Source organism: Manis pentadactyla, chromosome 5, assembly GCF_030020395.1.
Source record: "Manis pentadactyla isolate mManPen7 chromosome 5, mManPen7.hap1, whole genome shotgun sequence".
NCBI lineage: Eukaryota > Metazoa > Chordata > Mammalia > Pholidota > Manidae > Manis > Manis pentadactyla.
Window position 1 is genome coordinate 103,133 of NC_080023.1, and position 16,977 is coordinate 120,109.

Genomic DNA, 16,977 nt, shown 5'->3' on the forward strand with positions numbered 1-16,977 from the left:
TGGAGGAACACAGTTCAACTCAACACAACCCTAGATGGTATAGTTTGTGTATCTGTATGCATAGGTATGTATGAGAGATTTCCAGGCACCAAAATGTTTTTGAGAAAACTTCCAAAGAGGTCTGCTTTTTGAGGAGCCTATGGGACTAACAGATTATGGTCATTGCTCTTGAGCAAGTTGTGGCATTGCCCATGACAGTGATAAATTGAAATCACCCACAGATCCATCAGCAGCAGCATGGATAAATAGATAGTGCAGTGGATCTCAGAGGGTGGTCTCAGGATCAGTAGTACCTTCATCACCAAGAAAGCTGTTATAAATACAAATTATCAGGTACTACCCCAGACCAAATAAATCTAAAACTGTAGGGGTGGGCCTGGCAACATGTGTTTTAATAAATTTTAAAGGTTATTCTGATGCGTGCTCAAAATTGTGAACCACTGCCATGGAGCAATCAGAATGATTGAACTTCACCTATCTGCCTCAACACAGGTACATCTGTGTTGATATGGCTTGAGATATATATGGTTTATTCACACACACGCGCACACACACACACACACACTATTGAGTGAAAGAAGCAAGACAGCGAGGAATAATGTAATTCCATTTATATGAAGTTCAAAAATGGGAGAAAACCACACTATATTAATTTATTATTGAATTCACATTGATAAAACAAGAAAAGCAAAGGAATAACTAACCAGAAAGAGGGATTACCTCTAGGGGGAGAGGGAGGATTAGATTAAGAAGAGACACCACAGAATTTGGGGAGGTGTTGGCACAGTTTTATTGCCTGACCTGGTTAATGGTGACATGTGCATTTCCTTTAAAATTATATATTGATCATACATTCAATCTACAATATTACAAATAATATATTCCTAGATATGTTATAGATACTATTACATATATTTCCTACATATATAATATATAACATGTATAATACATATATACATATACTATTTTCACAGAAGATATTTTAAATGTTAAAAAGAAAAAAGACAAAAATGTGAAAAAGGAAAAAACAAATCCCAATTCACACCTTATGTCTAGCAGCTCCTTTGATGTAACCCAGACTACACAGACCTCACTCAGACTGGTCTAACACAATTCGAGGATGGTTCTGGTTGTGGCAGGGATGGTTAACCCTCTGCCACAGTCCATTCTTCCCTTGCCTTGTGTAAACTCCTTTCAGCTGAGACGTGGCTCCACAGCCAGGGGCTCCATTTCCCATCTTCCATTACCAGCCAAAGGCGCATGCAAATACTTACGAGTAATGGGAGCAATGAGAGAGAATGCCCCCCAATTCTGAACACCCCAGCTAAGACCTAAGTGAGTGAGTGAGACCTCCTGGGCCTTCCAGCCTATCCCACCCAGCAGCACAATGCAGCTGAGTGGATCCTGGCAACCCCTTATGAAACCAAAGAAACAACCTGCAAGCCCAATTCCAGAGCCACAGAATGTGACAGGTGATTGTTAGGGTTTGAGCCATTACTTTTTGGGGTCTTTTGAACACAACAATAGATAACCGACATATATAACTTCTTTGTAAATCATATTCTTTTTTATTACACAATGTCCCTCTTTCTGTTTCATGCTTGGACCTTAAATTCCATGTTCCTTTATTTTTATACTTTCATTGTCACTTTATCATGGGTGTGTTTCTTGTAAACAACACATGCCTAGTTTTAGTTTTTAACTCCAACTGCCAGTTTCTACCTTTTAAGACAATTTAGTACAGTTGAGGCTTGAATAACACAGGGGTTCAGAGTGCCAACCCCCCATGCAGTCAAAACCCCAAACATAATTTTGATTCCTTCAATAACTTAACTACTAATACCCTACTGTTGACTGGAAGGCTTACAATAACATTAACAGTTGATTAACATATTTTTATGTTATGTTATTATATACTGTGTTCTTACAATAAAGTCAGCCACAGAAAAGGAAATGGTTTTTCAAATTGTCACCAATCTCCAGAAAATTTTCCAATACATTTATTGAAAAAGTGGACCCACGCAGTTTCAGCCTGTATTGTTCAAGGGTCAAGTGTATTGTTTAAAAAAAGAGACAGCAGGCGTGAAATGGAGCCACTTGTGCTGAGCCCACATCACCAGTTTCAACCTCTCCTGGGAGATGTTACACCAGTCAACCTAGAATTACCTGGTCCCCACTAGTGAGGTAATCAGCCTGGTAGAAGCCCACCATCCCCTGAAGGAAGGTGACCTTGCCACCACCAACCCACTCTTTGCCAGTGCCTTCTCTGTCCTGCCCCCTTCTGCCTATGAAAGTCCTTCATTTTGTGCAGCTCTTCAGAGCTCCTCTCTATTTGCTGGACAGGATGCTGCTTGATTCATTAGTCATTGAATAAAGCCAAAAAGATCTATAAAATTTTCTCTGTGGAATTTTGTTTTTTAACAGATTGTTTGCTGATTGGACTTCATTTCTTCTCTCTTCTATTTATAATATATTTTACTTCATTGTTTCCTCTTTTACATTTTTTCTGTTTTATTTTCTTTTTTCCTCATTACTTTAAAAGTTCTACTAGTCTTTTCAATTCCTGGGGTTTCTGCCCTAATAATCATGAATAAGTCTGTATTTCTTTATTGGAATATCAAAACAATCATTGTAGTCATCATTACCCAGAGGGCTTTGTTGCCTGCTCTCCTTCTCTTTCTCCCAGTAACAAGATAAAACCTGTGGACCATGTTAACATCCCCACTCTTCCTACTCATCCATCTCTGAAACATCAGGCTTTGGTCTTGTCCAGCTGTTCAAGTCTCCAAGAAGCAAGCAAAAGAGAAGCATGGCAGTCTCTGCACTTGTAGGACATCAGGGCACAAATGGCAAAGGGGGAGTAGATTTACGTGCACCTGACATCCTTAGTTGCAGACACCAGCCTTCCCCCAACCCTGGGAACTGGCAGCAGCTCAGCCTCGGAGCATCTGCCTGAAAGGCCAGCAACACCATCCAGGTCTCCTAGGACCACAGTTGCAAGCAGCTTCGGTCTTCCTCCCAGCAGATTTCCTAGTATCCAGGGACTATGCTCTCTCTCTGAGACTCATTAAGTCTGGTCTGTGCTCCAGTCCTATCCCACTGGGTGCCTCGGCATCACCCCCTCCCCTGAGCCAAGGGCATCATCAAGAAAGACAAAAAAAATTCCCTTTTTCCGCTTCTCCATAGGGTTTAAGTCCAATTCATAGAACTCGAGTTTCAATTCTTACTCACAGTGGCCCTGTCTTACCTAACTTGGTTGAGGACCAACTCTTCTCCAATTTCCAAGTTAGGGAAAAACACATCATTTACCTAACTGGGACTATCTGGTTTTATGTTTATGATTCCCTGGGGCTGCAGCATTCAGCAAAACTGCATCTTAGAATTTGGTAATTTGGGGAGAGGAGGGGCGGAAGATGGCGGCGTGAGTAGAGCAGCGGAAATCTCCTCCCAAAACAACATATATCTATGAAAATATAACAAAGACAACCCTTCCTAGAATAAAGACCAGAGGACACAGGACAATATCCAGACCACATCCGCACCTGAAAGAACCCAGCGCTTCGCGAAGGGGGTGAGATACAAGCCCCGGCCCCGCGGGAGCTGAGAGCCCCTCCCCCCAGCTCCCAGCGGGAGAAGAGCAGGCAGAGTGGGAGGGAGACGGAGCCCAGGACTGCCGAACACCCAGCCCCCGCCATCTGGGCCAGAGTGCAGGGCGCTCGATACTAGGAAAACAGGGCAGCAAGAACAGTGAGCAGGCACTGGAGGCTGGGCGACAGAGGACATAAGAAAAGCGCGCAACCATTTTTTTTTGCTTTTTTGCTGTTTTGTTTTGGCAAGCGCTTTTTGGAAGTCTTAAAGGGATAGGGACCCCAATACTAGGGAAACAGGGCAGAAAGACCAGTGAGCAGAGGCCTGAGGCTGGCACTGGAGAATAAAGAAAAACGAACGACCACCTTTTTTTTTTTTTTTTTTTTAATTAAAAACTTTTTTTTTTTTGTAATTTAAAAATTATTTTTTCTTTTTTTTTTTTTGGTGGGCGTTGTTTTGTTTTGGCGGGTGCTTTTTGGAAATCTTAAAGGGGCAGGGCGGGTCACTTAATCCAGAGGTAGGGAATCCGGGATCTCTGGGCACCCTAACCCCTGGGCTGCAGGGAGCAGGGAGGCCCCTTACGGAGATAAATAGCCTCCCAGCAGCTCCTGCTCCAAGCGACTCCACCATTTTGGAGTAGCTGCCCGAGCCAGGCCACGCCCACAGCAACAGCGGAGATTAACTCCATAGCAGCCGGGCAGGAAGCAGAAACCCTGTCTGCACGCAGCTGCGCAGCACAAGCCACTAGAGGTCGCTGTTCTCCCAGGAGAGGAGGGCCACAAACCAACAAGAAGGGAAGTTCTTCCAGCCGTCACTCGTCCCAGCTCTGCAGACTATTCCTATCACCATGAAAAGGCAAAGCTACAGGCAGACAAAGATCACAGAGACAACACCAGAGAAGGAGACAGACCTAACCAGTCTCCCTGAAAAAGAATTCAAAATAAGAGTCATAAACATGCTGACAGAGATGCAGAGAAATACGCAAGAGAAATGGGATGAAGTCCGGAAGGAGATCACAGATGCCAGAAAGGAGATCGCAGAAATGAAACAAACTCTGGAAGGGTTTATAAGCAGAATGGATAGGATGCAAGAGGCCATTGATGGAATTGAAACCAGAGAACAGGAACGCATAGAAGCTGACATAGAGACAAAAGGATCTCCAGGAATGAAACAATATTAAGAGACCTGTGTGACCAATCCAAAAGGAACAATATCCGTATTATAGGGGTCCCAGAAGAAGAAGAGAGAGGAAAAGAGATGGAAAGTATCTTAGAAGAAATAATTGCTGAAAACTTCCCCACACTGGGGGAGGAAGTAATCGAACAGACCACAGAAATACACAGAACCCCCAACAGAAAGGATCCAAGAAGGGCAACACCAAGACACATAATAATTAAAATGGCAAAGATCAAGGACAAGGAAAGAGTGTTAAAGGCAGCTAGAGAGAAAAAGGTCACCTATAAAGGAAAACCCATCAGGCTAACGTCAGATTTCTCAACAGAAACCCTACAGGCCAGAAGAGAATGGCATGATATATTTAATACAATGAAACAGAAGGGCCTTGAACCAAGGATACTGTATCCAGCATGACTATCATTCAAATATGACGGTGGGATTAAACAATTCCCAGACAAACAAAAGCTGAGGGAATTTGCTTTCCACAAACCACCTCTACAGAACATCTTACAGGGACTGCTCTAGATGGGAGCACTCCTAGAAAGAGCACAGCACAAAACACCCAACATATGAAGAATCGAGGAGGAGGAACAAGAAGGGAGAGAAGAAAAGAATCTCCAGACAGTGTATATAACAACTCAATAAGTGAGCTAAGTTAGGCAGTAAGATACTAAAGAGGCTAACCTTGAACCTTTGGTAAACACGAATTTAAAGCCTGCAATGGCAATAAGTACATATCTTTCAATAGTCACCCTAAATGTTAATGGGTTGAATGCACCAATCAAAAGATACAGAGTAACAGAATGGATAAAAAAATCAAGACCCATCTATATGCTGCTTACAAGAAACTCACCTCAAACCCAAAGACATGTACAGACTAAAAGTCAAGGGATGGAAAAACATATTTCAAGCAAACAACAGTGAGAAGAAAGCAGGGGTTGCAGTACTAATATCAGACAAAATAGACTTCAAAACAAAGAAAGTAACAAGAGATAAAGAAGGACACTACATAATGATAAAGGGCTCAGTCAAACAAGAGGATATAACCATTCTAAATATATATGCACTCAACACAGGAGCACCAGCATATGTGAAACAAATACTAACAGAACTAAAGGGGGATATAGACTGCAATGCATTCATTCTAGGAGACTTCAACACACCACTCACCCCAAAGGATAGATCCACTGGGCAGAAAATAAGTAAGGACACGGAAGCACTGAACAACACAGTAGAGCAGATGGACCTAATAGACATCTATAGAACTCTACATCCAAAAGCAGTGGGATATACATTCTTCTCAAGTGCACATGGAACATTCTCCAGAATAGACCACATACTAGGCCACAAAAAGAGCCTCAGAAAATTCCAAAAGATTGAAATCCTACCAACCAACTTTTCAGACCACAAAGGCATAAAACTAGAAATAAACTGTACAAAGAAAGCAAAGAGGCTCACAAACACATGGAGGCTTAACAACACGCTCCTAAATAATCAATGGATCAATGACCAAATCAAAATGGAGATCCAGCAATATATGGAAACAAATGACAACAACAACACTAAGCCCCAACTTCTGTGGGACGCAGCAAAAGCAGTCTTAAGAGGAAAGTATATAGCAATCCAAGCATATTTAAAAAAGGAAGAGCAATCCCAAATGAATGGTCTAATGTCACAATTATCGAAATTGGAAAAAGAAGAACAGATGAGGCCTAAGGTCAGCAGAAGGAGGGACATAATAAAGATCAGAGAAGAAATAAATAAAATTGAGAAGAATAAAACAATAGCAAAAATCAATGAAACCAAGAGCTGGTTCTTCGAGAAAATAAACAAAATAGATAAGCCTCCAGCCAGACTTATTAAGAAGAAAAGAGAGTCAACACAAATCAACAGTATCAGAAACGAGAAAGGAAAAATCACGACGGACCCCACGGAAATGCAAAGAATTATTGGAGAATACTATGAAAACCTATATGCTAACAAGCTGGGAAACCTAGGAGAAATGGACAACTTCCTAGAAAAATATAACCTTCCAAGATTGACCCAGGAAGAAACAGAAAATCTAAACAGACCAATTACCAGCAACGAAATTGAAGCGGTAATCAAAAAACTACCAAAGAACAAAACCACCGGGCCAGATGGATTTACCTCAGAATTTAATCAGACATACAGGGAAGACATAATACCCATTCTCCTTAAATTTTTCCAAAAAATAGAGGAGGAGGGGATACTCCCAAACTCATTCTATGAAGCTAACATCACCCTAATACCAAAACCAGGCAAAGACCCCACCAAAAAAGAAAACTACAGACCAATATCCCTGATGAACGTAGATGCAAAAATACTCAACAAAATATTAGCAAACCGAATTCAAAAATACATCAAAAGGATCATACACCATGACCAAGTGGGATTCATCCCAGGGATGCAAGGATGGTACAACATTCGAAAGTCCATCAACATCATCCACCACATCAACAAAAGGAAAGACAAAAACCACATGATCATCTCCATAGATGCTGAAAAAGCATTTGACAAAGTTCAACATCCATTCATGTTAAAAACTCTCAGCAAAATGGGAATAGAGGGCAAGTACCTCAACATAATAAAGGCCATCTATGAAAAACCCACAGCCAACATTATATTGAATAGCGAGAAGCTGAAAGCATTTCCGCTGAGATCAGGAACTAGACAGGGATGCCCCCTCTCCCCACTGTTATTTAACATAGTACTGGAGGTCCTAGCCACGGCAATCAGACAAAATAAAGAAATACAAGGAATCCAGATTGGTAAAGAAGAAGTTAAACTGTCACTATTTGCAGATGACATGATACTGTACATTAAAAACCCTAAAGACTCCACCCCAAAACTACTAGAACTGATATCAGAATACAGCAAAGTTGCAGGATACAAAATCAACACACAGAAATCTGTGGCTTTCCTATATACTAACAATGAACCAACAGAAAGAGAAATCAGGAAAACAACTCCATTCACAATTGCATCAAAAAAAATAAAATACCTAGGAATAAATCTAACCAAAGAAGTGAAAGACTTATATTCTGAAAACTACAAGTCACTCTTAAGAGAAATTAAAGGGGACACTAACAGATGGAAACTCATCCCATGCTCGTGGCTAGGAAGAATTAATATCGTTAAAATGGCCATCCTGCCCAAAGCAATATACAGATTTGATGCAATCCCTATGAAACTACCAGCAACATTCTTCAATGAACTGGAACAAATAATTCAAAAATTCATATGGAAACACCAAAGACCCCGAATAGCCAAAGCAATCCTGAGAAAGAAGAATAAAGTAGGGGGGATCTCACTCCCCAACTTCAAGCTCTACTATAAAGTAATCAAGACAATTTGGTACTGGCACAAGAGCAGAGCCACAGACCAATGGAACAGACTAGACAATCCAGACATTAACCCAGACATATATGGTCAATTAATATTTGATAAAGGAGCCATGGACATACAATGGCGAAATGACAGTCTCTTCAACAGGTGGTGCTGGCAAAACTGGACAGCTACATGTAGGAGAATGAAACTGGACCATTGTCTAACCCCATATAGAAAAGTAAACTCAAAATGGATCAAAGACCTGAATGTAAGCCATGAAACCATTAAACTCTTGGAAGAAAACATAGGCAAAAACCTCTTAGACATAAACATGAGTGACCTCTTCTTGAACATATCTCCCCGGGCAAGGAAAACAACAGCAAAAATGAGTAAGTGGGACTATATTAAGCTGAAAAGCTTCTGTACAGCAAAAGACACCATCAATAGAACAAGAAGGATCCCTACAGTATGGGAGAATATATTTGAAAATGACACATCCGATAAAGGCTTGACGTCCAGAATATATAAAGAGCTCACACACCTCAACAAACAAAAAACAAATAACCCAATTAAAAAATGGGCAGAGGAACTGAACAGACAGTTCTCCAAAAAAGAAATACAGATGGCCAACAGACACATGAAAAGATGCTCCACATCGCTAATTATCAGAGAAATGCAAATTAAAACTACAATGAGGTATCACCTCACACCAGTGAGGATGGCTGCCATCCAAAAGACAAACAACAACAAATGTTGGCAAGGCTGTGGAGAAAGGGGAACCCTCCTACACTGCTGGTGGGAATGTAAGTTAGTTCAACCATTGTGGAAAGCAGTATGGAGGTACATCAAAATGCTCAAAACAGACTTACCATTTGACCCAGGAATTCCACTCCTAGGAATTTACCCTAAGAACGCAGCAATCAAGTTCAAGAAAGACAGATGCACCCCTATGTTTATTGCAGCACTATTTACAATAGCCAAGAATTGGAAGCAACCTAAATGTCCATCGATAGATGAATGGATAAAGAAGATGTGGTACATATACACAATGGAATACTACTCAGCCATAAGAAAAGGGCAAATCCAATCATTTGCAGCAACATGGATGGAGCTGGAGGGTATTATGCTCAGTGAAACAAGCCAAGCGGAGAAAGAGAAATACCAAATGATTTCACTTATCTGTGGAATATAAGAACAAAGGAAAAACTGAAGGAACAAAACAGCAGCAGAATCACAGAACTCAAGAATGGACTAACAGGTACCAAAGGGAAAGGGACTGGGGAGGATGGGTGGGTAGGGAGGGATAAGGGGGGGGAGAAGTAGGGGGGTATTAAGATTAGCATGCATGGAGGGGTAGGAGAAAAGGGAGGGCTGTACAACACAGAGAAGGCAAGTAGTGATTCTACAACATTTTGCTATGCTGATGGACAGTGACTGTAAAGGGGTTTATAGGGGAGACCTGGTATAGGGGAGAGCCTAGTAAACATAATATTCGTCATGTAAGTGTAGATTAGTGATACCAAAAACAAAGCAAAAAAAAAAAAAAGGGCAGTTCCTGTGTGGTAACCTCCAACGAGTTCTACACAAGGGTATAAAGGGCACATAAAAGTGTAGGCAAAGGGTCTGTATGCGTTTATACAGAAGATCAAAGCCTAATTGGGCTACCCCGAAAATGAACTAAGATACGATATGAAAGAGAACTTCCAACATCTGCACTCTCTGGAAGACTCATGCCAGAAGATGATCATCAAAAAACCCCAACAAAGATCCACGCACTGCTACAGCTGTAGATGCACTCATCCCACCAACTCCTGGACTTGCCATGGGAATGAAGGAGATATCTAAGCTGGCCTGTGCATACAGTAAAACAACAAATTTGACTGGATCTATACTGTTGGAACTCAACCAAGAATTAGGAGAAGTGCAAATTGTAGCGCTCCAAAGTCTTACAACTACAGACTATTTACTGTTAAAAGAACATATGGCATGTGAACAGTCCCCAGGAATGGGTTGTTTTAATTTGTCTGATTTCTCTCAGACTGTTCAAGTTCAGTTGGACAATATCCACCATATCATAGATAAGTTTTCACAAATGCCTAAGGTGCCTAACTGGTTTTCTTGGTGTCACTGGAGATGGCTGGTAATTACAGATATGCTTTGGTTATGTAACTATACTCCTATTATGTTAATGTGTGTGTGCAATTTAAGTAGTAGCTTAAAACCTATATATGCTGAAGTTACTCTACAAGAAGATATGTCAAAGAAATAATCAATCTTCCCATGTTTTCTTCCGCCTGCTACTTCTATAGCTTTTCTTCTTCCTTCCTAATTACAACCCTTAAATAGAATTCGTGCCTCATATCAAATTTACCGAGTATCATAATTCTTCCAAGTGGTGAAGATACCTCAAGACAAATGCTGGGCATAGAAGCTACAGGGCGTAAATATGCAAAGAAGTAAAAAGCTAACCTTTTCAAACAATAAGGCTTCCCTCTCACTTACCAACTTCACATTTCCCTGTATGGCCCTGGAAGATGACTGGTTAGCCAGAGACGGGTAAGATTCCTCAAGGGAGGAACAACCTAAGACAGGCACAGTCGCAGGGGGGCCATCAGGTGAGAAATTGGGGATCAACAGAGGTGAGGCTTAGAACCTCACCCCCCCTGTTCTGAGAGAAATCTTCTGCATACGTGGATGTTTTATTGCCCTGGTCTAGCTTGGATTAACACATAGTCTATAGGCACACACCTGATCATCTACATTTGCTCTCTTACAACACTAAACTATGTTTTCTACCTTTATCTTGTATCTACCTACCACTTCAGCATTTTATTAAAAATAATAATAATAAAGAGAGAAATGTGGTATCCACATATAAATCAAGTATAAAAACCAAATGAGTATTCATATTTGAACTGACTGTTTAGAGTTCATAATGCATGAGCAAAACCGAAAGTTTCTGTGATGACTGCCCTTGTACTGTTCACTATGTAACTTATTCATTATGTAAGAATTTGTTCTACATATAAGAACTTGTTTGTTATGCCTCAGAAGATTGGAGACTGACGAAAATTAGGCTTGGGGTGGATTAATGATTGTGCATTGAGCATTGACTCCCCTATACAGAATTTTATTGTCGTTAACAACCACTTGATCAATAAATATGAGAGATGCCCTCACAAAAAAAAAATAATAAATAAGGACAGACTTCCAATGGTAAAATAAATAAGTAGCCAGGATGTAATGTATAGCATAAGGAATATAATCAAGATATTGTAACAGCTTGGTAGGGTGATAGCTGGAACCTAGAATTATGTATATAAATGTTCTACCACTGTGTTGTACACTTGAAACTAATGTAATGTAATACTGTGTGTCAACTACCCTTCAATAAAAAAGAATTTGGTAATTTGGACAGAGACAAAAGAAAAATGTTGTAGACTCTCCTGGGGGACTAGGGGTGAGTGTGTGGGTGGCGTAGTGGGTAATGGCGGGCCTAGGGCAGGACACTGGGAGGCAGGCAATAAAGAGAATTTAGAAACAATAAAACGAAGTCTTTTTGCATTTTGCTAATTGCCAGAAATTGCGTAGAAGATTTTAAATAATATCAGTGATAAAATACTCCTCCTTCAAAATAGAATTATTGCAGTTAGTATTGAGAATATATGTGGGGTGGGCTGAATAATAGCTCCCAAAGAAGTCCAAGTCTTAACCCCCTAATCCTGTAAATGTCATCTTAAGTGCCCAATGGGACTTTGCAGATGAGACTATGGTAAGGAGCTTGAGGTGGGGAGGTTATCCTTCATTATCCAGGTGGGCCCGTGTAACTGTTAGGCAGAAAGACAGACATGAGCAGGGTTGAAAAAAAATAAAGCCAGTAAAGTCCACTAAAAGGGACTCAGAGAGTAACCCAGATAAAACCAGAGAGTCAGAAAGGACTCACAGGGTTCATTAGTTAATTAGTTGAAGTTTCAAAGTCCAGGAGTGACTTGGAATGTCTGGATATTCCCCCACTTGAAAACAATTCCCCATATAAAGAAAAGTCAATCAAGGATTTCTCTGCCCTACCTAAAGAGGTAGGGCAGGGAAATAAGACAAGGGTCATGCCATTGTAAAATCTTCTTAGCCTATGAAAAAGGCCCCACTTATTCTTTAACTTAATGTATATGCTGTTCCTTCTTTTCTTCCAAACCCTTAATCAATTAAGTAACTTTGTAACCAGGAGAGGAGACAGACCTCCAAACTGTAAATAAACCTATGTGGATAAAGAATGCAAGATCCAGACCAACAGTCACCTAAATAACCCTATTCTTAAGACAACTTCATAGGAATTATAAATCACCTCTATACATCATGCCTTATGCTGACCCCTACCCAAAAGGTCTCTAAAACCCAAATCCTAAACCCTTAAGTGCACCTCTCTTTAAGGTTGCCCACGCTCCCCTTCTTCAGGTATGTGTGCTTTTGCCTTAAATAAAGCCTTCTCACTGCTCGACTTCCTGTGTTTTGTCTCTGCGCTCCCCCACTGGTGAGCATCTTTGTTACTTTGCTATTTCATTCTGTTCTCCAGACCTAAGCACAAGTCTTCCCTGTCTCTTTTCTACTCCAGACAAGTAGGGAGTGGCTCCTGAGAGCTCTCATTTGGACTTACAAGTTCCTGTTGCCTGGATGACCCGGACAGAACTGCCACTGTACAGTCATGCTCTTTAGTAACCTGCCTGAAAATCTCATTTCCTTTTGGGAAGTTCTCAGAACATCATCTCACTCCATTCAGTGCTCTGCGGCTCCCCCAGATCCTGGGGTGGGAGGGACTTCGTTCCCACGCTGTGCAGAGTCAAGCAGACACAGGATGCCTGGTGACCCTGGCTTTAGGAGTTGACAAGGGATCTGCCCTATGCTGAGTAGGAGTTTAATGAGCTTCCCTTTCCTCCCTCTGTTCTTCCTTACTCTTAGCTGCCTGCAAGACAGAACCATTCCCTGCTATTCTCACTTAAATGAATTCCTTCTACTCTGACTTCCCTGCGTCTCCAAACCAAATTCTTTCCCAACATAACCACAAGGATCCTTATAAGAAGGTGGGGAGAGGATCAGAGCCAGAGAAGGAGATGTGACAACAGAAGAAGAGGTTGGAGAAACGTGAGGAAGGGGCCAGGACCCAAAGAATTCAGGCATCTCTAGAAGCTAAAAAAGGCCAGGAAAAGATTCTCCCAGAAGCTTCTAGGAGTACCATGGCCATGCTGACATACTGATTTATACTTCTGACTCCAGACCTGTAATAGAATAAATGCGTGTTGCCCCTAAGGTTGCCCCTTTGGTTATGATAATTTGTTGCAACAGCCACAGGAGGCTAATACAATATGTAAGCTTCAAAAGCTCACTCTAATTATTTTTTCTCCTTAATAAATATTTATTCTACACAGAGGTTAATTTGGAGACTTCCAATTGTAGAGTTGCTCTGACACACAGGGACTGATCTCTTGGCAAAGTCATAACAGTTCAGAAGTATTCACACTCGCTTCAGGCACAGTTCACATCTTTAACCTCTGTTGTACTATGATTTCTGCATTTGGCAAAAGAAACAATGATGGCATAGTTATTGTAAAGATGAAGAAACAAAACCTCACATACTTTCATTCCATCATTGTGTGTGACTGAAGGGCCCCCACCCATAAGATGGCGAACTTCCTGCTTCTCTTCCGGGTCCTCGGTTCCCGCCGGCGCCACCTGAAGCCCCATCACCCCTCGCCCCCCTAATCCCAGCACCTAGCCAATAGCCACCAGCCCCGTAGAAGTGACACCTCAATCACCCCATGCCCCTTCCTTTATAACTCAGCACCTTTCCCTAATAAAGCGGAATTCTCCGGTGAATTGCTGCTGTGTGTCGCTCCCTTCCTTTCAGTGACCACCTGAACTTTAAAATTATGTCTATAATTTAAAATACAGTGAGATTTTTTTAGATAAGTATAAACAGATAAGTATAAAGTAGATAAGTATAAACTGAATTTTACTTAGTTTGGATGGTATCTTTGAAATGTATTCTTTTTTTCATTGTTAATTATTGTAAAGTTAAATAACTAATCAAGAAAATAAAGGTTACTCAGTGGTATAATTTTCTAGCTGCCAAATTGTACCTTTTGCAGAGTTTTCAGTTTGATTAAATTTACTTACTAATTACTGGACACTTAGTTTTTTTTAATATTGTTATATCAAACTAATTTGTGAAAAACTCTGTGTTTCTCCTTTACATTCACACTCACAATACCTCACCACACTTCTGACACCACATGTGTGGTTCTTCACACACCCAGAAATTCTCCAAGATACCAGCTGGGTGTTCTATAATTCAGTTCAATTCTGACACTATCTACATAGAATTAGCATCAGGTCCCCAAAGTTAAAGACTCAGTCCTGTGAGACTGCCCCAACTTCAGGCACCAATCAAAAGTCCCAGGCTGTCACCTGTACTTCTGACTGATTGGCCAAAAATCAGGGTTCCCATAACCCACTTCTTGGTCTCAGTAATTTGCTAGAATGACTCACAGAACCCAGGGAAACATTCATGTTTACTTCTTTATTTTAAAGGACACAGCAAACCATACAAATCAACAGGAAGATGAAGAGAAGCAAGTGTCCTGAGTACAGGAGCTTCTGTCCACATGGAGTTGGGGTACACCACCCTTCCAGAATGCAGGTGTGCTCACGCAGAAGCTCTCCCAATCCCATACTATTGGGATTTTTATGAAGCCTTCATTGTGTGAGCATAATCAATTATTAACTCCATTTCTAGTCCTTTTCTCCTCTTTATAGAATGGGAGGTGAATCTGAAAATTCCAAGCTTCTAATCATGGCTTCGTCTTTCTGGATGGGGGACCAGCCCTGTCCAGGAGTTCTAAAAGTTTCACCTCATTAGAACAAAGGCATTGCCATTACCCAGGACATGCCAAGGGACTTAGAAACTCTGTGTCAGGAACAGGCTCAAAGACCAAATATTAGAACAATAGATGCTCCCAGTGTTCTTATCACTTAGGAAATTAAGTGGGTTTCAGGAGCCCTGTGTCAGGAACTAAGGCAGAGCTATCTACCATTATCAGGCAGCTATCAAAGCTATTGAATAAACGATTGTGCTTGCTTGTTCTTTGGGAACATAGAAGATCTGGAAGCCTTTCATATTGCAAAACCAGCAATGGGTCCATAATTATTCTAAATTTCATTAAAAATGCAAAGAAAGGCACTCTTAAAGACATTGACCCCATGGAGCTCTACAGATAAAAATTTTAAGCAAAAGAGACAACTGAAGCAATATTTAGATCTTTTTTGAAATATGAAGTGCCTATGATATCACATATAGTTTCATTTCACATTTATTACTACAAATAATTTCTCATAGAAAGGAGGAGGAATTTAAAAATCATCACTTCTGGGTGTCAAATATGCTAAGTACTTCACATGGAAGGGGAAGGGGGCAGCCATAACCCTCCACTCCACCAGCTCCATTAGCCCAACCCTGCCAGGTTTCCACTCCAGAAGGGGGTAAGGTTGGGCTTGCTGGTTCCCTGAGGGCCCTCCCCTTCAGTGCCCTGAGAGGAGGTAAAACCCCACTGTCCTGAAAGTCCTATTATCCTTCTCAGCCAAGCAGCGAAATGGTATGCAAAAGCAGGAAACGTAGGCTGGAGGAAGGCCATCTGCTTCTGGATAAGATGTTCTAATCTGCTACATCCAGAGGCTGCATCTATTCAACAAGCTTTCCTTTAAATGCACTGCTGAGCTTGCAAGAATGTGCGAGAAATCCTCAAAGGTGGCCAGGAGAGAACTTAATCCTAAGGGAAGATACATGAGCAAAGGTCAAATCCAGAGCTATGAAATGAATAGCAGAAACACGGGGGATGGGTGACTAGTGCCTGGATGGGTTGAACAAACCCTGCCATTGAAAATCTTCCAATCTGTGCAAAGGTGCTACCGAAAACGGGTCCTCATCACTGAAGTCAAATCACAAAACACAATGACAAGATTTTGAGGGAAAGAAAGTAATAGTTTATTGATTTGCCAGCAAATGAGTGAGTGGCAGGCTCATGTCTTAAAGAACCACTGTCCTACTGAAGCACAAGAAGTTGGGACTTTTAAAGGAAAATCATGGGAGAGGGCTGTGGTGTTCATGACCACAGAAACAAAGTAGCAATTTACAAGGACCTGAGTAGACATTCTTGCTCTGATTCAATTGCTTTTTGTTTTTCTTGTCTGTTCCTCCTCAGTACCCTGGGACAGGCAGGATGTTGTGGGTTCTCTAAAATCATCTTTCTGTGTTATCTTTGATCCTGAGACTCAGAAAATAGGGAGAACAAAGAGAAACTGTCACCTGTTAATGGTCACAAGGTGTTGGGGGCTATTTAAGTTCATTTTCCAGTTAACATTAGTGTTAAATTTTAAATTCAGGGATTTAATTCAATTTTCCTCTGTTACAAAGACACCAAAGAGAATCCAGTTTGTGTATACTAGTTATAGGTGAAAAAAAGCTAACAAAAATACAAATACAAATTTGAAAAAATAATTCTGAGTTTGGCAGCACGTATACTACAACTGAAACAATACAGAGATTAGCATGACCCCTGCACAAAGATTACACAAATTCATGAGGCATTCATATTTTGTATGTGGAATCTAAAAAACAAATCAACAAACAAAACACGAATAAATTCAAAGACACAGAACAGACTGGTGGTTGCCATGGGGGGGAGGGGTAAAATAGGTGAAGGGGGAAAAAATTAGTGAGAATGTTGGTTACATGAGCATATACATATGTCAAAATGCATAGAGCTGTATACTAAGATTTGTGCATTTTAATGTATGTACCTCAGTAAAAAAATTTTT

At 40.9% G+C, this 16,977-nt stretch overlaps 1 pseudogene; it reads left to right on the top strand.

Annotated features, from left to right (window-relative positions):
• Window positions 1-16,661: 16,661 nt before the first annotated feature.
• Window positions 16,662-16,758, top strand: LOC118930352 (U6 spliceosomal RNA; annotated as a pseudogene).
• Window positions 16,759-16,977: the final 219 nt, after the last annotated feature.